This window comes from Homarus americanus, unplaced genomic scaffold (assembly GCF_018991925.1).
Source record: "Homarus americanus isolate GMGI-L3 unplaced genomic scaffold, GMGI_Hamer_2.0 scaffold46974, whole genome shotgun sequence".
In the NCBI taxonomy this organism is placed as follows: Eukaryota; Metazoa; Arthropoda; class Malacostraca; order Decapoda; family Nephropidae; genus Homarus; species Homarus americanus.
Window position 1 is genome coordinate 35,923 of NW_024728799.1, and position 14,301 is coordinate 50,223.

At 43.7% G+C, this 14,301-nt stretch overlaps 1 protein-coding gene across 2 annotated transcripts in view; it reads right to left on the reverse strand.

The window, feature by feature from the left end:
• The window catches only part of LOC121866222 (zinc finger protein 583-like), a 33,230-nt gene extending 21,380 nt beyond the window's left edge, over positions 1 to 11,850 (reverse strand). The window contains exon 1 of one of the 2 annotated variants that reach the window (XM_042365831.1): positions 11,699 to 11,850. The gene's annotated coding sequence lies outside the window, so the exon portion shown is untranslated. The remainder of the gene's footprint in view (positions 1 to 11,698) is intronic. The other variant, XM_042365832.1, reaches the window with a different exon arrangement.
• Positions 11,851 to 14,301: the final 2,451 nt, after the last annotated feature.

Below are 14,301 nucleotides of genomic sequence, written 5' to 3' on the forward strand. Positions count from 1 at the left end.
GAAGCACGGTGAGAGAGAGAGAGAGAGAGAGAGAGAGAGGTGCGTGAGGGAAGAAAAAGCTCAGATGGAAAGGGAGGAAAGGGAGAAAAGAAGGGGGATGCTGAAAGGAAGAGTGTAAGAGGACAGGCAGAAGAGGGGAGATAACAAGATGGAAGGAGGAGAAGGGTTTAGACAGGAGGGAGGGAGGAAAGGGTTCAGAAAAGAGGAGGGAGGAGGGACGGAAAAGGGGAAGAGAAGGTACTAAAGAGGGGGCGGCAAAGGGTACAGAATGGTGCGGGGTGGGTGGAGGTGAATGAGGGGAGGGAGGGTACAGAGAGGAGGGAGGGTACAGAGGGGAGGGAGGGTACAGGGGGGAGGGAAGAAGAGGGTGATGGGGGAGGGTGCACATTGAGGTCTGGGTAAGGAGGGGGAAGAGAGATGAAGGCGGGTGGCGACGGAACCCCTTAAGAATTGGAGGGGCCTTGAAATAATGTGATCCCATGGAGGTGGTGGATGGTGTGGTGGTGTGGTGTGGTGTGGTGTGATGGTGTGGTGTGATGGTGTGGTGTGGTGGATGATGGAGTATATCTCTTCCAGTAATATTAACGGGGGGTTCTTCAGCTGTGAATGGGTGTTGATCTTACTCGCGGTCGTCCCCTCCCCTCACCACCCCCCTCTCCGCCGTGATGTAATAATGTGGTACTGGCACACACCCCCCCCCTCCCCTCCGCAATTAGAGACTCGAAACTACAGTACAGTCGTTGGAATGTGACTGGTGATAAGTTAGACACTACTACACATCGATGGTAAATTGAATAACGTGGCAGAGATGAAGATAACTTGTATAAATATTTCTGAAGTGGTTTTATTTTTTATTTATTTTTTTACAATTCCTCGTCAGGTGATGTGATAGACCTTGACTAAGTTAGGAAAGGTGTGGGTGTGTGTGTGTGTGTGTGTGTGTGTGTGTGTGTGTGTGTGAAAACCAGGAAAAGAAAGATAGGGAGGAGAGATGTAGCGGCTATACTCTCCTGCACACTGCCCTCTGTTCTGCAGTAAGTGGAGGTGGAGGACCATCGTCAACTCCACCCCAATACACACCTTTATCACGAAGTTACTGAAGGCTCCACCTCTACACCTTCATGACCTACTTCTCTCCCGGATGGTGAGGGTTTCCGCCCCCCTCACCCCCCTCCCACGTCCCGTCCAACAGTCAGCTCCGATCCTATTTTATATCCCTCGACCAGCAGCATCCTGACTCTACTCCACACACGGCTTTAACCACTTCACACACTGCAGCGTTGCTTTATACCCATGATCCTTAATCAGGTCCAACAGGGAAAGGGTGTGGGTTTTTGTTTTCTTGCAACTAGAGCGACTGCAATCTGTTCCATATACTGTAACTAATTTTAAAGTTCACTTATATACGGTTAATGTATTGTTATTACTACAGGGGTGAGGGACATTTTCATGACCTGCCCACACGTGTATGGACAGACCCGCTGCAGGGAAATTTTTTTATTCTTGAACTTTGACTATTTGACCTCCACACTGGTGAGGACAACGACTGTGGATCAAGATTTTCACATAGCTACACTCTTGTCAAATACTGCTACTTTTTCATATATCCTAACGCTGTAAAACATGTGGTGGGACTTGAGAGAGGAGGAGGTGTGGGACAGTCGAGAAATAGTGGAAGGAAAGAAAAAGGGGAGACTGGAGTGTACATAGTGAGTGTGGAGGGTGAAGGGGAGTGGGTGTTGCCCCTGTGGGTCCATGGGTGACGTGGCGGCGCGCCCTGTGGGAGTAGGGGCGAGGGGGGCAGTGGTGGTCGGGGTTGTGGGCCCTTCCCTCCATACCAGAACCCCCTCCTCACCCCCCCCCCCTCGTGGCCCTAGGCTGCCACCCCCATCCCGGCCACTACCGCCCAGTCATTACAAGGGGCCGCAGGGGTGTCGGTCTCATCCACGAACTACAGCCTTCAAGTTTATGGTGTCTAGGCTGCAGGTACTCCTGCCACCAATATAATATGCGGACGATGGTACGACCGTCAAGTTGGTCGCATGAAGTACATTGACCAGCGAGCTATACATGTGGACCGCAACCAGCTACCAGGGTGCCAGCGTGCATTTCAGCATCACATCCTGCATAACAAAACGTTCATGTTGAAGGGGAGGACGCAGTGTTGAGGCGGTGGTGACCGCTGCCGCCCTTGTGTGACGCCGCGGGCCAACGCTGCCTCTACCCTGCCCACCCACTCTCACTCACTACCTACACCGCACCACACTCCCACTTTCATCCCTTCCAAAGTTCCAATACACACATACAACAAAACACATACATAGATACATAAACACACATACATAGACACAAACACACAAACAGACACATGCATACACACACACACACACACATCCCTGATAACAAGAGCCAGATATTCCCGGGATGACCCGCAGAGGCCACTGGCCGTGTCAGGACACCCGCGGCAGCCCTCCAGTGTGGGTGTTGGTGGCGACCCTCCTTTTTCTCGACAACACAGCTACTCGTATTTCTCCAGCAGGACACGCCTGGCTGTGCTGGCCCACCTGTTTCCCCGCCTGGCCACGCTGGGCCACCTGTGTCCCTGCCTGGCCGTACTGGCCCGCCTGGCCGCGCCACTCATCACCCAACATTGCCGCACCATCCCTTCCTTTTCCGCTATCCCCGCTTATTATCCACACAAACTATTCTTGCGTGTTCCTGGTACACAGACCCTGTGTGTTGTGTAACTGTGTTCACGGTGAACATGAAAAAACGAATTATACATATTATAATAAATGAGGCTAATTTCACTAGTTTCTGCAACTTTCAATGTTTAGTCGAGAATTATTAACATATCTGACACTAATTCTTAGCTTCTCACTTTCACCCACTCAAGGCTTACTGCACCTGGACTTGTCTTTCCCAACATTATTTTTTGTGTATTATAAATTGCGCCTGAACATATATCTTCATCCCATACTATAATCATAACTACTCGTACAGTACAGCAGTTCTGGACATACGAAGTGTTACGTTTCTGGCGCCTCTGTGTACTTAAGAACATAAGGAGTCTGCAATAGGCCGGTTGGCCTGTGCATGGCAGCTCCTGTCGAGAGTTAATACCACTCTCTATCATTCATGAATCTATCTAGCCTCCTTTTAAAACTTTCAAGCATTCCAGCACTTACTACAAAGTTGCTAAGCTTGTTCCACTCGTCCACCACCCTATTTGTGAACCAGTTCCTTCCTATCTCCCTCCTAAACCTGAACTTATCCAACTTAAATCCGTTGCTACGAGTCCTACCCTGCTCAGATATTATAAAAACTTTATCTATATTCCTTTTATTGATTCCTTTCACCCACTTAAATACTTCTATCATATCTCCCCGCACTCTTCATCTTTCTAGGGAATGCAAGTTAAGTTTCTTTAACCTATCTTGATATGGTAGATTTCTAAGTCCCGGAATCATTTTCGTCATTCTTCGCTGCACCGACTCCAGTGAATTGATATCCATTCTATAATAAGGGCACCAGAACTGAACCGCATAATCGAGGTGCTGCCTGACTAGCGCAAGATATAGTTGCAATAAGACCTCTGCACTCTCATTACTTACACTTCTGATATAAAACCTAATATTCTGTTTGCCTGTTTTCTAGGCCGTAGGTCCGGGCTTACAAGTACCCCGAAGTCTCTTTCACAAGTCGACTTCTCTAGGTTGATGTTGTTAAGGCTGTATATATTGACAGTATTTGTTCTCCCAATATTAAGTACGCTGCACTTGCTGGTGTTGAATTTCATTTGCCATTTTTCTGACCACCCCTGCAGTTTATTTAAATCCTCCTGTAATACATTTGCATCCTTCCCTGAATCAATCTGCCGCCCTATTTTGGTGTCATCCGCAAACTTGTTTATGCCACTGCTGATCCCAGTATCTAGATCGTTTATGTAGATTATGAACAAGAGTGGGCCTAGTACTGACCCCTGGGGAACCCCACTGGTTACACAGCCCCACTCAGATTTAACACCATCTACGCTGACCCTCTGCGTTCTATCGGTGAGCCATGATTTTATCCAATTTAAAACTTTCCCCTCAATACTATGAGCCTTAACTTTTCTCAGAAGCCTCTGATGCGGTACTCTGTCAAACGCTTTGCTAAAGTCTAAGTAAATAACATCGTAATTTTCGTCATTATCTACTACCTTGAAGAGTTTCCTAAAAAACGTCAGCAGAGTTGTAAGATTTTCCCGATTTCGAGTGTTTTCTCGAACAAAAAATCAGACACAAAAAGTTACACTTAAACGTAATAAATTATATATTTGTAATAGTACAAAATTATATGTTAACATATTTTACAACCATAACTGACAGGCAGTCTACCAGTCAGCCTCACCTCGTTAACTGTGTTTATGTTCCCTCAAACTTCGCAGTTTTAATCATGTTATCAACCTTGACCACCACTGGTGATACGAGCGTCCCTCCCTAACCTTCTGTACAGTTCTAACAGCGGACTCACTCACGCTCTGGTATCAATATGTACAAGTCTTTACACCTGTCACTGCAGGCTTCCCTCGTCCGCCATGACTGACACCAGCGTTCTAAACAGCCAGTCATCTTAACTTCGTCTTTATGGCTTCTCTTTACATACTAATTCACCATTTTCTTCCTTTCTTCATAAACTTATATAATTGTGGATATTTCTAGCCGTGTATTTAAGCATAGATCGCAATATCTAATAGTATTAAATTCCTTTTGTTGTTTACTAATGAAATATGTTCTGTACCGACGCGTGCCTCCGGGATGACTACAGTACTCTACTCTGGGATGGTGGACAGTATTTAAATCAGTGTCATTATTCACATAAAAAAATCACCTCATCAAAACTTCTCGTGACTCAATATAATTTCAAGATGAGGGTACTTGATGTGTGTGTGTGTGTATTTTGATAACAGAGCAATTGTGGATAACTAGTAAGAGATAAGGGATAGCATATGATAAATATTAGTCTAACCAATAAACACGAGAAACAGTAAAGACTCAAGGTAAACAACTCACTCCAGCTTATTTCACCTTAAGATTAACTTAACTTAACCTCATCCCCACAAATATTGTTAGGGTGGTTAATCTTTAGGTGAACTAAGCAGAGGGTGTCGAGTTCATCTTCAGGTCATCCGAAATATCAAATAAATATTTGTTCGTCAGATTAAAAGTATACTTGTATTACTTTATAGAGATACAGAGTTTGACATCCCTTTGGTCAGGGTCGGCCGCCACAGGGTATCACAGCTCTCAATGACCATTCCTGTCACCACTAAGCTGCTCCCGGCGACCCTCCAGTACCGTCATCATTAACCCATTAAACCTTTTTTTTTCTAAAGTTTTATGCAAATATCGTCTTTGTTCGCCTTCAGCTCGGCGAGGTTTTGTCCCACGTGCTGAGGAAGACCAGTTAAAACATGGATACACACCAGCCAGCGCCCCCACCCCACCTGGCTCCTCCAATGTCAGAAAGAGGACGTCACAGTAATCCTTCTATGCCTATGGTAAAATTCTGTCTACCCGAAAATGGTAAAATATCATATAAATAAATACATCATATATAAGTAAACAAATATACATACGAGTATACAGTTTACAGTCGTGTTTATGTTTAGCCACCACGACCGCACCTATCCTACAGGCCACACCCTCATCTTCCAAGCACCACACCCAAGCCGTCTGCGCAATCACAAATGCCTGCAAGATCTTGGTGTTCCTTGCATAACAGCTCACGCAACACCAGTGGTGGGTGGCTGGCTCTCTCCTCACCACCGCTCCCTCTCTAGTAAAAACTATACAACTGCGAGTAAATCAGAGCAAAAGTAAAGGGTACAGTACAAATTTTAGGTTAAGAATAAGCAACAAGTTGTGTGGTGTGGTGGCGCGGCGCACCACCACGGGTAGTGGCCATGGGTTAGTGTGCCCAACCCACCCACAATCCTGCCCAATCTTCTCCTTGTTAAAGACACACGTGGTTAATCCACTCCTCTCTAATGACCGCTTACTCTCAGCCCTTACACCAACCGGTCGTTTTACCTGACGCATATACCGTCTTCCACGCAGGTGTGTTGTGGTGTGTTGTACCAATAATGTCCAACTGTGAATTATAGAGGAAAACTTATTACCACACGAGGAAACACCTCCATATTACACGGGGTAAGGCGGCCAGAAAAGGTTGTGGTGCCCGGGTCTCTCCTCGGACATCCTTCATTCCTGTACTGTCCCGAAGGGCCTTTTATCTACCCCCCGCCTGTATAAAAAACAGGTAAGGGCACAGCGTCCAGCCCTAGGGTCGGCCCGGTGGGTGAGGGAGAGAGAGAGAGGGCGGGCGAAGGGCGGGGGCAGAAGGCGGGGAACGGGGGAGGGGTCGGCTAGCCCCTTCACTGGACCCCAGCCGTCCCTCCCAGACTAACCCCGCACCGCCACCCTCCCTCCTACCGTTTCAACACACTAGTACACCCTGCCCCCGAGCCCTCCTCCCCTTTGCACGAAAAGTTTCTCCTCATCATAAACATACATCACCGAACTGGAAGACGTCAATGTCGCAAGATTACCACCTCGGTCCTAACAAGAACAACGCGGTGGAGCCCTCGGTGTTAGCGGGGCCGGCTGGTCCTCCCTCCACATGCATGGGCATTTTCCTCGCCACACGGCATCGCAATTTCCTCTTATACCTCGAGGAAGCCGCTTGGGACCCACACCACTTCCCCAGCTCCCAGTTCCTTGCGCCGCACACTGTAACTTGACCAGGGTGACGGGGCGCGGTAACGGAGTAAGATAGCGAGGGGAAGGGTAAGATAGCGAGGGGAAGGGATGAATGGAGATGCAAAACAAAATAATTGGATAACGGATGGGAAGGGTAAGGGAAAAGAATGAGGAAGAAGGAGGATGAAGAAGAAAGATGATGGAGGAGATAAATGACGGAGGAAAAGAAGGATGAAGAAAGAAGAAAGGGAGGTAAGGGTGTCCAAACAAGACTTGTCCTTCACAGCCTCTCTTATAGGAATAACATTGGTAGCAGACTGACTGACCGCACTATAGTCACGTTGACACTGACACGCTCTGCCTCTCACTCAAAACTACGACAAGTCACACCAACTCCTCATTTAAAAGTCAACTTGTGATTGAATACAGTTATACCAAATTATCACAAGTTTAAACCAAAGTGAAAATTAAAACAATGAAATTATATCAAAGTAAAACTCACGGAAACTAAAACAGCAACGAGTAATATAAAAAAATTATGAAAAAAATAATTTACAATAATTACCCACTTGGCCGCGCTCAAAACTTTAGTAACAAACAACAGCAAGTCCTGACTTAGTTTACTGTATAAGTAAACAATGTCAACTCATGAACCACCAGCGCTCACTCCGCTAAGAGGTGCAATAAAGGTTTGGTAGCTGTACAGGTCCCAGCAGCTTGTTATAAGCGCATTCCTCAAAACTAATAAACACCACTGGACGGCTGACTCGCCCTGCCCGAGCTCGCCGGCTGCAGCAAGCACTATAACCCTGAGTTCTCACGCCCCATGTTCAGGAAGACAGTCAGAAGACTTCTCGGGCTATAGCTGGTGTTGTAGAGCTTAGTGTAGCGTCGAGATAATAGTGTATGACTCTTACTAATAGTGTTACACCTTGAAGTATAATGTTTCTCACTTGACAGTTTTACAACAATGATTCACAGTCGATATTTAGGTTACGGCGTTCAGACCTCAGTTGGCGTTTGGTTCTACTACAGCGTGACGTTCTAATAAACCCTCAGGTGATGATGACGATGATCCACCTCCTCCCGGGTCTGTACACGAGAGTAATCCTTATAAGTGCAAGAGAAGAAGTCACATGCATATTCATGATCAGCGACTTACTTTACATACGCTCGATATATGACTCCACTCCAGCCTTGACACTCGTTGGTCATAAATTTACCAAGACGAAGACAAATGTTGATACACCCTCAGCCCAGCCAAAGAACAACACTGTCGGCGGCCAGACACGGAGGATCTTAGCGTGGTCTCCAGCAGGGTCGGTCAGGGGAGGTGGTGGTTTACTCAACATTTACATCCCAAAGAAAAGCTAAAGTCACTTCCCTTTCCCAATCCAGCAAAACAATCCAATAACATCCAGCCTTAAATTCTGTGTTTGCAAATAGTCTACTTAGTTTCCCACTACCGTCACTAACTACAGTACACAACCCATATCTAAAGGGATATATATATTCCGTCCCCTTTCAAACCTCATCTTTCGTCAATGACATGAAATAAAGAGTTTGTCCTCTATTTTCCTCTAATCTTTAAAGATATCAGTCCATCTCGAACACAGTGCTACGATGTTTTGCTGAGACATACCACTGTGTACATTCATTCCCTTCTCTCGATACTCAAAATCTGGTCTATAACTTAGTGAGTTCTTTAGTATTGTAGTAAACTTTTTTTTTATATAATACCTTTTGATGTAACTCAGCACGAAGCTTCTGTCAAGCCTACACGATCTGTGTTGCTCTCTTTTACCCGCCACCATATATCAGCTATTTCCCCCCATCTACACTAGGCTATCTCAGGGATGTGTTTGCCTATACATTCTTTGTTACACAACAGAATACATATTCACACAGGATCTCCCCTCTTACTCCACTCACCGGGCCATGACAACATCTACACAGACACACATTGTCAAAATCTCTCAGCTTTGATCTCACTGCCCCTCGACATCAGGAAGGATTCAGACTTGTAGTACATCATGTTTTCATAACTCGAACACGAACACTTTCTAACATGGGGGATAATTTCCAACCATACTTTCTCCTCAATACATCTACTGTTTCAACTTTACCCCATCACTATCTTGGCCGTGCATAGCAAAGAAACAATTCCACCTTCGTGACACCCCTGGGGTGTACGAAAAACATCTACATGACAAATTCAACTTACTACCTTCAAAACTGCTGTATTATATAGTTACATACACAAATGTACTGCAGGTGACCACCTCCACATTTCTTTATACCGTCATGGTTTACTAACACGCTGAGATAACTTCGCACAAAATTTCAATTGGATCAGATATTTCGTTTAATATTCCTTTTTAATTTACATTTATTGGTTTTCCACCTATCCATCATTCGGCAGCAATACTCTGGTGGTGTGTCTCGTGTACACTGACGAATGGTGACCATATAGAGAAATCTGGAGATGATCTTTGACGATTATTCCAAAATATTCGATTTTATATGGATCTATCTATCTATATATATATATATATATATATATATATATATATATATATATATATATATATATATATATATATATATATATATATATATATATATATATATATATAGTATATATATATACAGTATATATATATGTAAGGCGTCATAACCAGATTGTTCCAGAACCAGAAAACACAAGTTCGACAGCTGGCGGGGTAAGAGTGAGGGGGCAGAGACCCCCCCCCCCAACTTCCGGCAACTCACTACCGGAGGTGTATCAACGAAATGGGACCACACACACACGTATATATATATATATATATATATATATATATATATATATATATATATATATATATATATATATATATATATATATATATATATATACTGTATATACATGAGGAACAACACAAAAAGAAAGGCATGGGCGAGAACTCAACACCCTGTAAGATATTATTGTTAAGACCAGAAGTGAGTGAGGTGAAGTGGTCAGGAAGAGACCAACACTGGCTCAGGATGTCCTCACCTCCATCCCTGAGGTAAAATACACTAACAAAGACACAGAAGAACAGGAGGTGGGTGGTTGAAATAAGGAAATGTGGAAGTGCTCAATGTACCTGAAAGACTCGTGATAAAAAATTGTAGTAATATAGTTTAGTTATGTGTACAGGGGTAAGTGAACGTGTGTACACTATATACAAGGCAGCGCCCCATAGGAATATAAAGAATCTCCACCCCAGTTTATTTCACCTAAAGATTAACTCCCCTACCACTATTGGGGGGGGGGGGGCGTTGAAGTCGGTTCGGTTGTTCACACATTTTGTTTCGTGTGGTACAGTAATTAATTTCTTTGTATTTGACTAAGTTCACAACTATCCCTGTATAAATAAGCTATAATAACAGACTTCATATAATAGGTGGTGTTTCAGTGTACTAGCGATTATACAGTACATCAACATAGGAGAAAATTTGGTGGAATTATGACGGATATGAATCAATCAACACGATATTATTAATCTACTTCACTTCATTACAATATTTTCCGTTTATTTATGTGATATTTTGGCACATTTTCGACAGAATGATTTCATGATCAAGTACTAAGCCATAAAATAATAAATACAGTCTATTTGTTAACTGACATGATATCTGTTTACGTGGCTGTTAATCACTGTTTAATTAAGTCTGATTGTGGATGCAGTGAATAAAACGTATTAAGACTAGGAAAATTTCTTCACAACAGGAAATCGTAGTCGTGCCTCGTGAGACAAAGTGACCAGGAAAAATAACAAGAAAAGTCGTAATTTCGAATAGGTGATGTGAGGTGAGGTAGGTGACGTTTTCTCACTTATTTTCGTCACTTTATTATCTCCTTGATTCTAAGACAAGTAGCTTTACAAAACTAAATAACGAAATGAATACATAAATCACCAAGACCGGTACGTAGCTAAAAGTTAGATGTGTGTGTGTGTGTGTGTGTGTGTGTGTGGGTGTGTGTGTGTGTGGATGTGTGTCCGTCTGTATATAAAAACATAACAATACAAACTGGCTTTAACTTAGTGGTACAAGACACACACACACGTGATAGTTTACCGCCTTCCTCCTCTTCCTTTGTGAACATCGTGAACAAGAGAAGCTTTTCTTTTAGTCGTGTACATTTTACCCATTTATTATTGATTCCCAGCTTCATCTTCCCTTCAATTTCACCAACACTTTACACTAATTGCAAAATAAATGTTAGTGAATCCCCACAAAATATAAAACGTTTAGTGTGTAAATTTGGTTACTTATTTGGTCTGAGGAGTTATTTAATACTAATAAATGGATAAGATAAATGGAGTGAGAAATAAAGCCTCACAGTTCAACATTTACGTAACGCCAGCTGAGAGCTCTCCTGGCCCGAGAAAGGATAAAAAGCGAGTCTTGTTAACGCTCTGGGATCCACAAGTGGTTGATCGTCGGGAGAGAAATCCAGTAATGGTAACACCACTGCCAGGCGCATACTGCGTACCTCTTCACTACCACACAACTATCAATGCCATCGTCATATTGGCAGTAGGAGATGGTGATGGTCTTAAAGGTATTGTTATTGTTCAAAAGATATCCTTAACATGACGTACTGTGGAGGGTACAACAAGGAACAAGCGTGGACCCAGCTTACTGTCCTTGTGTACTTCTGCCTCACACCCATTATTTTGGTCTTCGTTCACTTGGATCTATTGTAATCTTGATGCTTTGTGATCTCTGTAAAGCCGAGCTTACGTAACTGATGTGTATGAGGTAGTTGATATGTATGTAGACATGTAACCACGCACATGTTTGGTACACGGAATGTGTAGTAGGACTGTGAACACTTTCATTTTCAGTGTACCCACACCAACTTGAAGTGAGGGTGAGAAGAGGGAGAAACAGATCACTTCAACAGAAATAATGCACTGTCTTACCTTGTATTGTGTCCTTATAAGTATCCTCACTAACAAGAGTAATCCAGTTTATAATATTATAGCTCTCCAGTCACCACGCCAGTGTGAGTTAAGGGGCGACTACACACTGGCTGGTGGTTTCGCGCTTTGCTTTAGTCGAGCGGGGAACCCTCTGAACCAGACACCGCTCACACCAATATATTTCTCATTTTATTGTTCAGCTTTGATCTTAATAGTGTCACCGCTTATAAAACAATGCTAATAAAATATCCAACATGGTATTACTATATAAAATCGCTGTAAAACACATATTAGTTGTTAAAGGAATCACGTCTGGAGTTTTGAGAAGGAACTGGCAACATTTCGTTCCCAGAGCGTTGACATATTACGGGCAGGGAATTGTTGGACTTTAAATCCGGTCCTTGTTCGCGTTGGTAAACAACACTGTGACACGTGAGGGGAACTGATGCACGAGTCATGGAGGCCGCCCATGAAATATAAACTGATACCAGCTGAAACAAACAAATAAGGAAATACTACGCGATACCTACCCACCATGGCCGGGGGCGTCGCGCAGGGGTCGAAGAGGATGGTTGGGGGGAGGAGGGGAATGGGGGGTTAGCGGGGGTAGGGGGCGTGTGAGGGGGCGTCGGCGGCGGCGGTGAGGGGGTAGGTAGGGGTCCTCCACCTAAACGCACACGGGGGCCAACAAAGGGGGGCGCGCGGCAACCGTTACAACCATGACTAGTGAGTTGGTTGACACTGGCAGAGTTAGTGTCACCCAACACTACCACCTCTACAGTCTTATCCTCTCCCCCTACATCACCACCAAAAATAAAAAAATAAAAAAATATTAAACACCTATCATGCCTGAAATTATTTAGATGTAAGTATATTAAGTTATGTATTATTGGTGTAACGTTCATGTAAAATGTTGTGGGTGAGTGTGGCGACTAGGGCAGTGGGCGGTACAGTCTGGTGCCCGGATAATAACATGGTTCTCTACCCTGTTACGTCAGAGCGGTGTTTAGGGTCTGAATTTGTAGTAAATCAGTCAAGTGATTCAGGCAGTTTCCCCCAAGTCTCGTGTATCTCTCCAGGATTCGTGTTTAATAATTTCATATTCTCTATCCCATCAATGTTACATAAAGTGTTCAGTATCCACAGTGTAGGAGCAGACAGTGACCTCGTGATACTAGACTTGTGCCCCAGATAACGTCATATACAGGGATATCACAGATACCGTTCGTTATCTGTACTAAGCCTATCTAAATACCAAACATTAATACCATCCATCATAACACTTTATCCAGAACATTTCACCCACATAATTATCCTGGCCGTCTAGGTGAAAAACTTAGTTCCCAGGACAAGTGAAACGGATGTTGCTCCGGGTGAAAATCCCAGGGTGCACTGGTGCCTCTCTCCCTGGTGACCCTCTACTGGCTCATGTTCATTCCTCTGCTCTCTGGAGACTGAAATGTGACGTATTACGAGAGTTTTAACAGCCTCCCGCTCCTTCACTGACCAGAGAAATTCTGCGTGATGTCAAAATGATTGGTAGAGGATAGTGGTTGGTGTCGAAAAGTCATCATGTGAAGTACTTGAGATTTACAGTACGTGTCTCTTGAAATGATTGACTCATACATAAAAACTCTTCATTAAGAGTTTAGGGAGCTCGGGCTAGAACTTATACAGTAATTTGGATATGTTCGCTAGTGGTGTGGGCAACGGCGGGGCGAGGCAAGGCTCCCCACCACAGTGTCCCCCCCACCCCAACACTTATCACGGAAGCCCCGCCCAACACGGGGATGATACACCCAGCCAGTACACCCCACTGACTCCCCTTTATGTATGACCTACATATCGCGTTCTTAAGTCATTAACTCTTTACTATTAGAGTTATAACAAATGTTCTTTCGCCTAAACATACTTAAGGAGGAGTAACAGCATCCTCGTCACTGGGTCAAACCTTCACACTCATGTTTTTTTATTGATTGATTTAAACATTATATATAGACCGAAAAATACAGATGCAAAGTGAACAAGTGAGGGCCAATGCACTCTTAGTGGTACTTGAAAAATGCTTTACATTTATCTCCATGAAGTCATGATTTAATATTAAGTGTCATCTGGATTACAACATGCTTCAGGTGTTAGTAAATAAATATTGGACTTATTTTTTTGTATTTTGTATTTATTTATCTTCTTTTTTTTAGTATAGTTAATGGTGTACAGTAAGCTGATACGTGAGTGACCGTAACACAACTTGGGTTTTGTCAGAGAGCAATTCTTATCACCATATCAGTTTTGTGGAACAGTAAAAAAGTAAGTGTTCCAATCATTTCAATATTCCAACAGTAAGCATCTTTTAAGAGATTATTAAAAGAAAAAAAGAAGGGAAGTGGATGGCGTCTTTGCTGGGATGGGTGGGGGGTTTGCTTTTCTCAGCCAAGTGGTTAAATGATTCATAAATAGATACAGGACAGCAGTAAGTATTAATATCCTCAGATGATAAAACGATGGGCAGTAACCAGAGCCCCCCCCCCCCCCTACAGTATATGGCATTGAATCAAGTGTTGGTAGAATATTGTTTTGCGGCAAGTGACTGACTGACGAGTGTT